The sequence below is a fragment of the Falco peregrinus genome, chromosome 7, assembly GCF_023634155.1.
Source record: "Falco peregrinus isolate bFalPer1 chromosome 7, bFalPer1.pri, whole genome shotgun sequence".
In the NCBI taxonomy this organism is placed as follows: Eukaryota; Metazoa; Chordata; class Aves; order Falconiformes; family Falconidae; genus Falco; species Falco peregrinus.
The window spans coordinates 44913563-44926213 of NC_073727.1; the positions used below are offsets into that span (position 1 = coordinate 44913563).

The following is a 12651-nucleotide window of genomic DNA, read 5'->3' on the forward strand; positions in this document are numbered from 1 at the left end:
TTTGTGGCATGATTTGATGGGATCCGGATGCCAAATATGTATTTTTCCAGTGCCATAGCCTTGAGGTGGATTAGGCTCCAGATTTTTAAGGGGCAGCAGGGATGCTAAATAATGTTCTCTGTTGAGCCGAAATTTGGAAAGTGGAGTTTGGAAAGCTGGGACAAACTCGCTGGCAAGACCTGGCAGGATTTAGGATTCAGAGTCAGATTTTTAGAACATGCCGAGCTTGATTATTACGGTGGCAACCAACAGATCCATGCTGGTTCCTTACATTGGCATCCTGCCTCGGGTGCCCGATATCAAAAAGTTTGCTGGGCTGCTAAATCCCTGCGTCCTCTCGGCGGCAGGAGGACAACGAGGCGTTAGACAGTGGTTTATACACGTTTGGGGTTTTTTTTCCCTTTTTTTTTTTTTCTTCTATTTGGACATACCGATGTGGGGACGAGAATAAAAGCAAACAAGAGCCCAGCAATGCCGGCGTTTCGCTTCTGACGGCCGCGGCGCACCGCTCCTTCGGCTACACGCTCCCAGGCCACGGGCTCGGTGCTGCCGCACTGCCGCACGCCGCGGAGCAGCGCCCCGGGACCCCCGCCCGCCGCGGGGCAGCCCCTCCGCACCCCCACCCGCCGCGGGGCAGCGCCCCGGGACCCCCGCCCGCCGCGGGGCAGCCCCTCCGCACCCCCACCCGCCGCGGGGCAGCGCACCGGGACCCCCGCCCGCCGCGCCGGCGGGGACCCCGGGACCTGCGGCGCAGCCTGGCCGAGCCGCCTACCCGGGGAGCTCCGGGCCGGGGCGCGCCGTGACTCAACGGGCCCGGGCCGAGCGGGGAAACCCCCGCTGCCGCCGGGCTCCGCCGCCGCTGGCAGAGCGCATGTGCGAGGCTCCCGCCGCCGCGCCGCGCCTCGCACCCTCCCGCCCTCCCTTCTCTACCGCCCTCTCGCCCGCCCTGCCTCCCTCCCTGCCTCCCTCCCTCCCTGCCTCCCTGCCTGCCGCCGCCTCCCTCCGCCCGCCGGCTGGGTGCTGAAGTTGGGCGGATGGCAGCAGAGCAGCTCCGCTAGGGACGAGCCGCCGCAGCCCTTCCCGGGATCGCTCAGCGCCAACTGCACGCAGCCGGGCGGGGGTGGGTAAGGCGCTCCGCGGTTATTTCAGCCTGAACCGTGATAAACGGCATCAAAATGTCTGCTTTATAGTGATGCACGGGGTGGGGGGGTGGACGGACACGACACGGCGGGGGGGACACCAACCGAACGGGGGGAGGAAGAGGAAGAGGAGGTAGGCGGGAGGGAGGATGGATGGAGGGCGGTGGGGTGCCACAGAAAATGCATTCACCGGGGGGACGGGCCGTGTGTCAGCGTGTGTGCGCGCGTGTAACAACGGGCGGCTGCGGAGGCTGCAAGGGGCGTGTGTGTGCGTGTGTGCCCCTGTGTCCGTGTGCCCCTGTGTCCGTGTGCCCCTGTGTCTCCCTGCCTGCGGTCCACAAAGGGGTGGGGAGCGGTGCCGCCGCGCGCTGCCCGCCCGCGCCCTCCCCGCCCCCCGCGCTCCGTGCCGGGGGTGCCGCGGCTCAGCCGGGCGATGCCACGGGGCATCCGCCGCGCCGGGCGATGCTGCCCAGCCCGGGAGGGGGAGGGACCGGGCCGCCCCCGGGGAAGCATGGGCTGGCGGTGTGACAGCCGCCGGCTCGTAGATGAGGCAGCGCTCCCCCTGCCTTTCCTCTTGACCTTTCCCTCCCCGTAACGCGGGTCTACTCTGCGGGGGGGGGGGGGGGGGGGGGGGGGGGTGGATGTTGTAATTATTGTTGTTGTTATTATTTTAATTCGAGGAGCCGGCGGAAGGTGAGGGTGAACGAAGGAGTCGTTGCTCTAAGAGCGAGAGTTGCTTTTCTGTCCCTCGCTCCCCCCCTGCCCCCGGCCCCCTTTCTCGGCTACCCCCACCGGGCCGGGCCGGGGCCAGGGACCCCCCGCCGTGGCGGCCGGGGGAGGTGGCGGGGCCGCCCCCACCGCGAGCACCGGCGCACCCAGCCTCCCCCGCCCGCCGAGCCCTGCGGCACCGCCATCCCGCTGCCCCGGCCTCCTCCCACCCCTCCCCGGGAAATGCCGGCGGGGGGGCAGGTGGCCGGGCGGGTCCGGCGGGGCAGGGGCTGCCCCCGGTGCCGGTGCCGGTGCCGGGGGGCGCGGGACAGCGCGGCGCCGGGCCCCGAGCAGCGCGGGGCTTCCCTGAGCCCGGGGAAACACCCGCTGCCGCCGCCGCCGGTGCTGCGGGGATGCGGTAATGCTGCCCGGCGCCCGCAGCCCGCCGTGTGCGGCTCCTGCGGTTCTTCACCTCGCCTTGGGATGCACCCGCCGGCAGTTACAGAGGGGCTTGCCTGGCTGCTTCAGCTGTCAGCCCCGTGTTGCACAATTGACAGCTACCTCTTGTTGATTTAGGAGGAAACCTTACCCGCACGTCAGGCTTAGCACTGGCAGGGGTAAAATTGAGGATTTTCGGTATTTGGTTTCTTCAATCCTCTATCTGGATTTTCACCAATGTGTGTCATAGGTTTGCAGCCAGATGCTTTTGCAAAATGGATGAAATCTCGAATACCCTGCTAGGTAAATGTAAGCAAGTTACGTATCGTCTGGCAATACTGTTATGGGTAACAGGTGATAAATAGCTTTCTACAAATGTTATATTCATGCACTGCAAGTGTGGGGAGTTCTACAAAGGAAGTTAATTCTTTTTCATATCGGTGGATGCTGGTGTCATCATCCTTACGTAAATCAGTAGGGAATTTTCCTGTGGCACAAGCCATTAGGCAAACAAATTATTTAACCGTTACAGAGAAACAGTGTTACACATTGTTACCACTTTTGTCAAATGTGTAGATTTATTTTAGTTCATATCCACAATAAGCAAATCCTAATAAAATATACATGTGCCCCACCCCAATAAGTTTATGGCCTAAGATGCAAAGGCTATGATACGCACAAGTACTTACCTCCCTAAAATACACGAGCATTAGACATTTAAATGCCTTTTCCATCAGGGCCTTGGATCCTTTTAAGTAGCCAAAATAAGAACGTAATTTGATTAAAAGCATACGATCAAAAAATTTGCTATAGTGAGTTGAACATCTAGTCCAATATCCTGGCTCTGACTACAGTCATTAGCAGATGCTGAAGGGAGAAAAACGGAAGAAACAGGATTGGTATACAGCAATCTTTTCCTGGTATATCCTTTCAAGTTCCAGCAAACTGTAGTACAGGGATTTCTTAAACTGGGGTTTACTCCCAGATCATCATATTTAATAAGCCCTTGAATTTCTCTACTCCCTTTTTTTTTCATGCATTTATACCTTGGTCTCAACCACATTCTGTGGCAGTGAGCACCACGATTTAATTATGTTTTGTGTGAAAAAGTACTTCCTTTTGTTTGCTGTGAACCTGCTGCCTGATAATTTCATTCAGTGCTCCTTAGCTTTCTTATGTGACAAGGAGCACATACTGTGTCTGTACAAAGCACTCGGAGTGTCCTCTCACACCAGAGCAGGTACAGCACTGGCAGTTCAAGTCCCTTCATTTTATTTGTCACTGAGTTGAGAGTTCTGCCTAGGGGTGTAAAGCCATATGCACTCCTCGTTTTTTACATTGAAATCTACAGATAAGAATAGTCATGCTTTTTCTTATTATGCAACATGGATGTTTGTGCATAAAGAATTGCCCTGAACCCATGAACTCATTTCAAGAAGGCTACTGAAAAGCTGTCTGTTGAAAATTAACTCCCTGCTCTATTGATTTGAATTGAAATCTGACTGACAACTAGGTGAAAAATTCCCTATGCTAATACAGTTTTCTACCTACCCTGAAAAAAAGATGAAATGTTTTATTTTCAAACTGCAATTCTTCATTTCCAAGAAGTACACTAAATAAAAAGTGCAAGTTATATGTCAAGGGGCATATATCTATGAACTCGGTACCATTGAATTAGCATCACTTTTAATTGCTCTGTGTGATTGTTCATTATAAGGATGAGCATAGTTGCAAAAGTAAAGTTTAAATGCCCCATAAAATCTTAACTGATCTGGAAGGAGCTGTGACAGAAGTTCTTCTCCCCAAGAGTACTACTTAGTTCACATCATGCATGAGGAGCACTAGTACTGATCAGACCAACATTGCAGAAAGCTCCCCTGATCTCACCTCAGCCCTGCTTTGATTTCCTCACAAAAATAATAGAGGAATAAGAGACCAGAGAACCACAAAAGCACAGCCTGGACCCAAAGACCCAGAAGTTCTCAGAGTTTGAAATCAGCAGCAGACACAATTTGGAGCAATGCAATCCACAGCAGAATGTGGACAAGTGGAGAACAGTAGAAACCCACGTGAGTTGTGAAATCCTTCACAAAAAATAAAACGCTGGGAACCTCAGATGCAGTAATCAGCATCTCCCTAAAGACTAAAAGAAGAAGAGGCTGAGTGGTATCATTATGAAGACAGGATAGGAGGGACGTCAGCCAGTCTCAGACTTAAGCCAGTTTCAAACTAAATATGGGAATGATTTTCCACTTATGAGTGGCATATATGTGTTTATATATGTGTGTGTATATATATCTGTGGCAAACCATATATATATATATAATCTATAAAATTCCCTTCACAGAAAATATGTTAGCTTGAATAAATTTTACAATCCTAGTATCTTTTAAATAGCACTTTCTTTCTTGTATGCTTCACACGCTTGCCTGTAACTATGAAACATATGGAGGTACTTAGGACTGTGCTAGAAGTGTACTACGTGATACAGTATTAGCTCTTACAGAGATGTTCATCACAGTTCCATTAGCTTCCTCCTGATCATGTCTCCATGATGTCAGGTAGAGATTTATTTTGCACTTGTACCAAGGTCTCAGCTTCAGCTTTTTTAATGAAAAATACATCCTAACCATACTTGTAGTGCTTACTCTGTGCACACAGAACAAATTTTTTAAGAACGTAAAATTCATGTGCTAATTGGCTTGAGTTAAAATTAGTTAAAAAATAAATCCTTCAAGAAATTTGGCATTTCTGTTGGCTTATTCTTTCTCCTAAGTAGTCTTAATAATGAAGTAATGCAATCAAACTTTCCATATTGTTAAGTAATTAAAAGCTTGTGCGTAGGGTATAAAAACAAATGAATAGATGAAGTTGTAATTAAGTTTATCTATTAATGATTGTAGCTAATGTCTATAACTATACAGGCTGCAAGTAGGCTTGTGTGGGTAGTAGCTTCACTGCTGACTCCTGGGGGGCTTACTGCACCCTCCAAAGGAGCTCAGCCCTTCAGCTCAGCACCTCTTCAGGTCTTGGCTATAGTGGGTCTGAGACAGGGAGCTGCATGCACATCTGACTCCAGTCCTCCAGCAGGTTAACCAGTTCAGAGAGATCTTTTCTGCAAAGATTTTCTGTTTCAACTCAAAGTTGGGTATCTGCTCTCAGAAGGTTTCCCTTGGCGCTGCTGCTGTCTCTTAACATGCACAAAGGAAGCAGCCATGCAGTGTGATGGTGGCAAAAAACCTAGGGGAACGCTTAGAAGCACACAAACAGCTGAACTCGGGGCCTACACTGCTTCTCCTGCCCAGCCACCATCTAACTTGCGCCTTGAATAAACATGGGTCCTCCAAACCAACACAGGGGCTTGATTCCCTAGCATGCTTTATCTGTTTTGCACTGCTGCAGTGATGCAAAATAGATGTAAACTCATTTTAAATGATGGGTATGCTTTGAATAATTTGTGCTGTTCTGGTATATTAATGAATCTGGGCTTAAATTTTAAAAAAAGAATAAAAGTATTGCAAGGTTGATTCTGTCATATCTTCATGTAACTTTTGAGTGACAGCTTTGCCTTTAAGTTCCTTGTTTATAAAATATTAATTAAATGCTTCTTACCTTTCATACAATCGAATTTTTCATACATTATTTACTTTGTAAGCAAATGGTAGTATGTTCTTAGAAATCAGTACATTTCTAGACAGAATGTATGTGGGGAATAACAGGTGGGGAGGTGGAATAGAAACAAAAAATTAATAAAATCTTAAATCCTAAAGCCAAGCATTAAGTATTACTTAAAGACACTCAGACATCTTAAACACTACATCTGCACTGTATAATCTTTCTGCATGCAAAAATACTATACATCTAGCCTAGTTTCTTCAGTGAGAGAGGGAGTAAATTAGTGAGTGATGCATTAACACAGATATGCAGCTTCTGCTACCAAAGCAGCTTCACTTAAAGCAGCTTGGCTGCTCTCTCCAGTGATGCCAGCCCTGTGCTTGGTGAAATGCGAGAGAGATTGGAAGCTGGACCACTCTGTATAGCCCTAACTCTATACTTACAGACTAGCAGAGAGTATACTAGAGTGATGCTGCCTTTAAAGGAAGACTGCCGCTCTGTCACGGCTCCCTGCTGTAAAAGTCAACTGATTATGCCACCTTGCTCTGTAGTTTTAGTTAAGTGCGAGTCCAAGCAAGACTTGGTCTTACTGTTTTAGGAAGGCTGAATATGGCTTTGCTGTGCTGTTTTGCTGTGCTGTGGTATGCTGTAACAATGTCTTCATTTAAAAGCAACTCTTGTCAGTTACAGTAAAATAATCATATGAGATAAGGCAATTAAACCACAGGAATCATACATGAAAGCTCTCATGCTATCCTTGGCACAGCATTTTTATGCCTACTGTAGTTCAGACAGCTTTCAAACGAGAGAGCTCGAAACACTGGGCACCCCCAAGAGGCAATGTGTCCCAGGGATATCGCAGCCGCAGCAAGGAGCTGCAGGAAGTCCTTACCTTTCTCACAGTACCACTGGCCAGCTACTATCACTATATGCACACTGATGTCCTAAAAGCCTAAGTTAGAGGGAAATCATAGAATCATGGGATGATTTGGGTTGGAAGGGACCTTAAAGATCAGCTAGTTCCAACCCCCTGCCATGGGCAGGGACACCTCCCACTAGACCAGGTTGCTCAAAGCCCCATCCAGCCTGGCCTTGAACACTGCCAGGGATGGGGCATTCACAGCTGCTCTGGGAAACCTGTTCCAGTGCCTCACCACCCTTACAGAGAAGAAATATATAGTAAATTTTTAATACCATTGTTACTGTTTATCATATATATAATAAAGAACAACCTTCTGGAGTAAGGAATTTCTTATCCAATCCATCTTGTTATGACAGAACTTCAGGCAGTACATGCTCTCCGATACTCAAATTGCACCAGACCTTTGGGTAGTACAGATGCTGACTTGTCAGTGATTTGCATCATATGAAAATCAAGAACAGTGAGTAATAACTTCCTGTACAAGGGCTTCACAAGTAGCTTTCTTATAATGAATGTAGGTGGGAAGTGTGGTCCTAATTACTCAGTGTCCAAAAAGTACTTTTATGTCCCAGTCCTATTATCTTCAGAAATTACAAAGTCCTAAAATATTAATCAGGTACTTCATAGCTTTCAAGATGGGTCTGGGAAGAGAGGAGTGAGATGTATAAGTTATTTTATCATTCAGATAGAATGGTTTGAAAATATATCCAGAAATTATTTTGATGTTTAACTCTTAAACTAGTGTGTTGGCATGGAGTTGTCATATAATGGTCTGATAATCTAATCAATACAGATTGATATCTGATAATCTGGAGTCTAATTTGTAGCATTTTTTCACTATTTTATGTATGTGTCCAAATATTTGTATAAACCCTTGCTGATCTTCACAATGTAAAAACCCCAGATGATAATAATAATCAGAGTCTCAGCTGTATGGTAAGCATTGTGCTGACTGGAATAGACTATGATGTTTTCAAATTCATTCTGTGATTATTTGATATGTAAAATCAAGTCATAGACCCACCACAAAAAAATTTAGTACTGGTGTGGTGAGGGTCTTGAAAAGGATAGAGAGAATACTTCTATGTAATGAATGCAGCAACTTCATAAATTATGAGGTTATGAAAGAAGCAGCTTTGAGTTGATAGCTCATGTAGGACTGGGCATTGGCCAGTGACTCAGTATACAGTGATTCACTGTACAGAAATCTGACTGTTCATTGGATTTGTCCTGAGCTCCCTCTGCAGAAGAACCATCCCATATGGAGTATCTGTCTCAAAGCCTATGTCTGCACTGCAAATGGCAATGTAGGGTAGAGATACCTGACAGAGGTTGGACACTTGAAAAATCTAGTTAAAGCAGCACTGAGTCCTGTGCAAGAAAATGACCTTATTTTACCTCTACTGTCTGTATGTCATCTTGCATCCTGCAGTGTAGGCTACTGAGAAATAGAAATCCACTCCTGAAGTTTTTCTATTTTTAAGCTAGAGGGCTCCTGAAGGCACTTAACATGAAATATGTTCCATACTCCAACCGTTGCCTTAGCTGTTCTTAAACCTGCCTCAATTGATCAATAACCCTCTTCATCTGAGGACATCACAACTGTTGTTTCAATAGCAGTCAGTGAAAAATACAGAAGTAACATGGATTCCACATGGCTGTCTAATCTGTCTGAGATTTTGCCTTTATGTAGCCAAGGTAGCACAGCTCTTTTGGGTGCAGGATTGCACTGAGCACTTTGTTTACTTGCCGTGACTCTCAGCTGTTGTCAAAGAGTCCCAGGTTCTATCTCTGTAAAATAAAACCCTGAGCTTGTGCACCAGAACTTGATCATCTATGCACTAAATCATTAGAATGGCCCCAGACCTGGCTGGAAAACTACAACAGTCCAGGAACCATTCCCAATAAAATGCTTGTATGAGGCTGTCCTGTTACCCAGAGCCGGTCAGTCTAATTATATGAATATAACTAAATTGGCCATTTGGCATCAGAGCCAGAGAACAAGCCCTGGAATTGCTTAGCTTTCCAGTACAGATGCATCACATGTCTCCAGGATATCGTCTCCAGCCTCTGATTTTGGCCTGCATCCTTTCCTAGGTGTATGATATTAGATTCAACCAAAGTAAATCCATGTTTGCTGTGATTTACTTACCAATGGATCCAGATCACCTTAAGTCAGTGATTTACCCTTGATAGTTTATATTGTTCCCTTGATATTTGCCTACTACAAACAGTAGTGTTGGTGATTTTTTGTAGTTCTTTGTTTTGTTCATAGTAGAGGGGAAGGTTGTTAAGTAGTATAAAAGAACATATTCCTGAAGGATCCAGTTAGAAACACACCTGCTTAATAATTATTCCTCATTTTTAATTTCAGACCAAGATTTATCAGGTTTTAATACATTTAATGTTTATCATGTTGATTTTTGCCATGCTGATTCTACAATCACAATGTTGTGCGTACTAACAGAAGTCAACATATTTCAGTTAACAATATAGCCATCAACTTTAGCCATCAAATTGGTAATCTTGCATAAAATATTAATTTATAACCATCTCATACTGATCAAAAAAATATATAGTTTTAAATTTTGTATTTAGCATAACTCATATTGAATGGCTTTAATTATATTGAGTTCATTCAAGTCCTTCATGTGTTTATTATTATTAATAATCTGTCAAATCTGTGGGATGAGGTGGATATTATTTATGTTCAATTCATTTCTTTCATACATAACAGGAGAGAGAATTGTTTAAGCATATTAACTAAGAAAGTGTAAAGTTTAGGAAAGGGGAATGGCTCGTATTTCTATGTGCATGATATAATAGGAAAATTATATACCTTGTATGGCTTTGCTTCTACTGCTTTTCTTGGTCAGGCATATAACGCTGTGACAAATACTGTGACCTGGTTTCATACGATGTGTAAAAGCACGTGACATTTCAGGATTTTTTTAAGAAAATAGAGAATCCAGAAAGTTCAAAACAGTAGAGGAGGAGGTAACTATCTTTCATGTTATTATTATCTTGAGAATCTAGACAATTTAGTAAGCACTGAGATACAGAACACATTATGAAAAGGCTGCTACTAGCTTTCCAGATTTCTAGGATTTAGACCTAGTGTTTTAAGATAATTGTCCCATCATGCCATCTTTTCTACAAGCTCACTTTTCAATCACATCACCTCTGCGTGCTGGGACAACAGCACTGCTATATCACAGAAAAGAAATTCAGATACATATAAATTAAACAATTACAGGATCACACAGTAAAACAGTGGCAGATGCGGAAATCAAATATGAGGGGCAAAATTCCAAATTCTTGTTGATTTCAAGGGTCAAAATTTAATGTTAAGAATCTTGTGTCCCACTCCACTTGACAGCTTCCTTTTTACCAAAGTAATGCTGTTATATAAAACATCAGAGAGAGCTTAAGATCCAGAAAATCTCCAGATCCAGGAAGTCTCCAGGACAAAACTGGGAATTTGCAGCTGATCTTTTGAAAAGTCAGTCTTTTCAATCAAACATTCTTTGACATTCTGAAGATGACCAGAGCAAAACCCATCCAATATAATTACGCTGTTCCCTTGAACATGTAACATGAATATCAATATGAAAAGTATTAGTTATGGCCATATTAGGAAAAAAAATCCTCAGTAAGCAAAAAACTTCAAGAATATGAAGACTTTGGATAGTTGAGCAATGTAGCCCTACATTTAAAAAATGAGAAGGAGAAAATGGAAGCATGTAGCAGGTGGCATGATACCTTCTGCATGTATCTCCTGACATTCAGCTCATTGGTTCTTTAAAATAGTCGGGGATTTTTGTGATCCATTAAACCATTACCTGTAAATCTGCCATCCTCATAAAAGGAGGTAACTTCAATACAGTAAATAACAGATGTCCTAGCTTTACCAAATAAGGTGTAAAAAAATTCTATCTGCATTTCTTTTGGTTTGTTAGTTTTTATGATAAAAGATCCTGTAAGATCACAGTTATAATACACACACAACAAAATGTTTTTACAGGTAATAACAGAGTGGACTAACTAGTCAACTTATGCCTAATTCTAGTATAGAATGCAGAATACATTTTCTAACCCCAAATTACTCTGAATTTTAACAAGACTGCATTCTTGGGCTTGATCAGAGCTTGGTCTATGGGAGATGCTTTAATCAGTCTATATCAGCATATACTTTATATATGCTTATATATAGCTCTTTGTAATTTAGCCTGAGATACTTCGAATTAATTGTCTTCTGCTTACCATGGTGAGAGAACACATCCATGGGCTGTGGCATAAGTTACCACCAATCAACTTCTCCAGTAAATATCGGAAGTGTGCTGATGGCCCAAGTAAATGCAATGTAGTTTATTTCTTAATTAAAAGAGGTAAATTACTGTATGTCCCCCCCTTGGTTTTTTTTGTTTTGGTTGTGGTTTTTTTTTTGGGGGGGGGGGTCGTCTCTTCAAGTAAATGTGATCTAAAATAACTGTAATGTAAGAAGACTAAATTTGTCTGAAAGTGTAATTTATTGCAGACCCAGCTCTAGATGGGATTTGGTTGGTTTAAGGTTCCTAGAGGTTTCAAAACTCCAAATAATTTAATTGCTACTAATGTGTAAGGCATTTTTCCATTAACTTGAATGGAATTCTATGGCAGAAACTTCTAACATGCAATGCTTGCCATCAGTCATATTTCAAATGTGATTGCAAGGCTCTATTTAGGCTCTGTTAATTAGAAACTTCTGCCGGACTCTCAGATCGTACGCAACAAGGGGACTGAATGCCACAGCACCTTGACTTTGACTGCACCCCATGCTGTGAGGTACTAGCTGGGATCACCTAAAGACAGTATTTTATGTTTTAAAACTGAGTTGGATACTATTCATACAGCAGACTTTCTTTTTTTTTTTTTTTTTTTTTTTCCCTATGTTAAACCCCAAGCTATGTAGGTGAGAGACTGTTTTAAATTGTGCTGGAGCCCTGTCCTGTGAGGTACAGAGTGTATCCAGCCGAGTGCCAAGCAAATCAACTGCTATCAAACCAGGCTGGCAGTGTGCGCTCAGCAGCATTCTGGATTAGACTGCTTATCATTAGTATGGCCAATTCCAGCAGGTGGCTTAATAGTAGTTTTAGGAACACTGGAAAATAAGAACACAGGCTGGAGGGAACACCCTGGCTAATTGCATCCCATCTCCGGCTGTTTCCAGCAACTCGTTCTTACCTTTCCTTCCTTTTCTGGATCAAGTTAAGATTAAAAGCAGGAGGGTTTTTTTTACATCTATTCTTACTCAAAGGCTGTTCCAGAGCTCCTGTTGAAAACCTTTTCCTCACTTCCAGCTACATTTATTCAAAGACAGCTTATTCCCCATTTGTTCTGGTGCAATCATCCATATTAAATTGGCCTTCCTCCCTTCCATTTATCCACCTGACACACTTATCTCCCTCACCTTTAAGTATTTGTTCCAGTAATGCTCTTTAGATCAAACAGACATCAGAAGATGGAGGGAACACTCAGTATGCAAAATCTTTGTATCTTGTGAAGAAAGGGGTCTCAAATGCCATGGCAGCAGCACTCTTTCCCATCACAGAACCCCTCTCCAGATCTTCCCCTTCATAACTTCATCTGGAGCTCTCTGGAGTATGAATGCAGTAGGCTGTGTGACTACTTCATGAGCATCCTCTCACTCCTGTTTATGTAAAGGAGATCCCTTGCCAAGGAACATTCAAGGTTCCGCTAATATCTGAAGAAAACTGCCGCTTGAGTTTCAGTGCTGTGACGCAGTGCGATCCTTGCTGTGAATAGTGGCTGCAAAACGCATCAGAACAT

General features: G+C 44.3%; 1 protein-coding gene across 2 annotated transcripts in view; it reads left to right on the forward strand.

Moving 5' to 3' along the window:
- Positions 1-982: 982 nt before the first annotated feature.
- RGS17 (regulator of G protein signaling 17) overlaps positions 983-12651 on the forward strand; it is a 76247-nt gene continuing 64578 nt past the window's right edge. For both annotated transcript variants that reach the window (XM_027796908.2, XM_027796909.2), the window contains exon 1: positions 983-1120. The gene's annotated coding sequence lies outside the window, so the exon portion shown is untranslated. The remainder of the gene's footprint in view (positions 1121-12651) is intronic.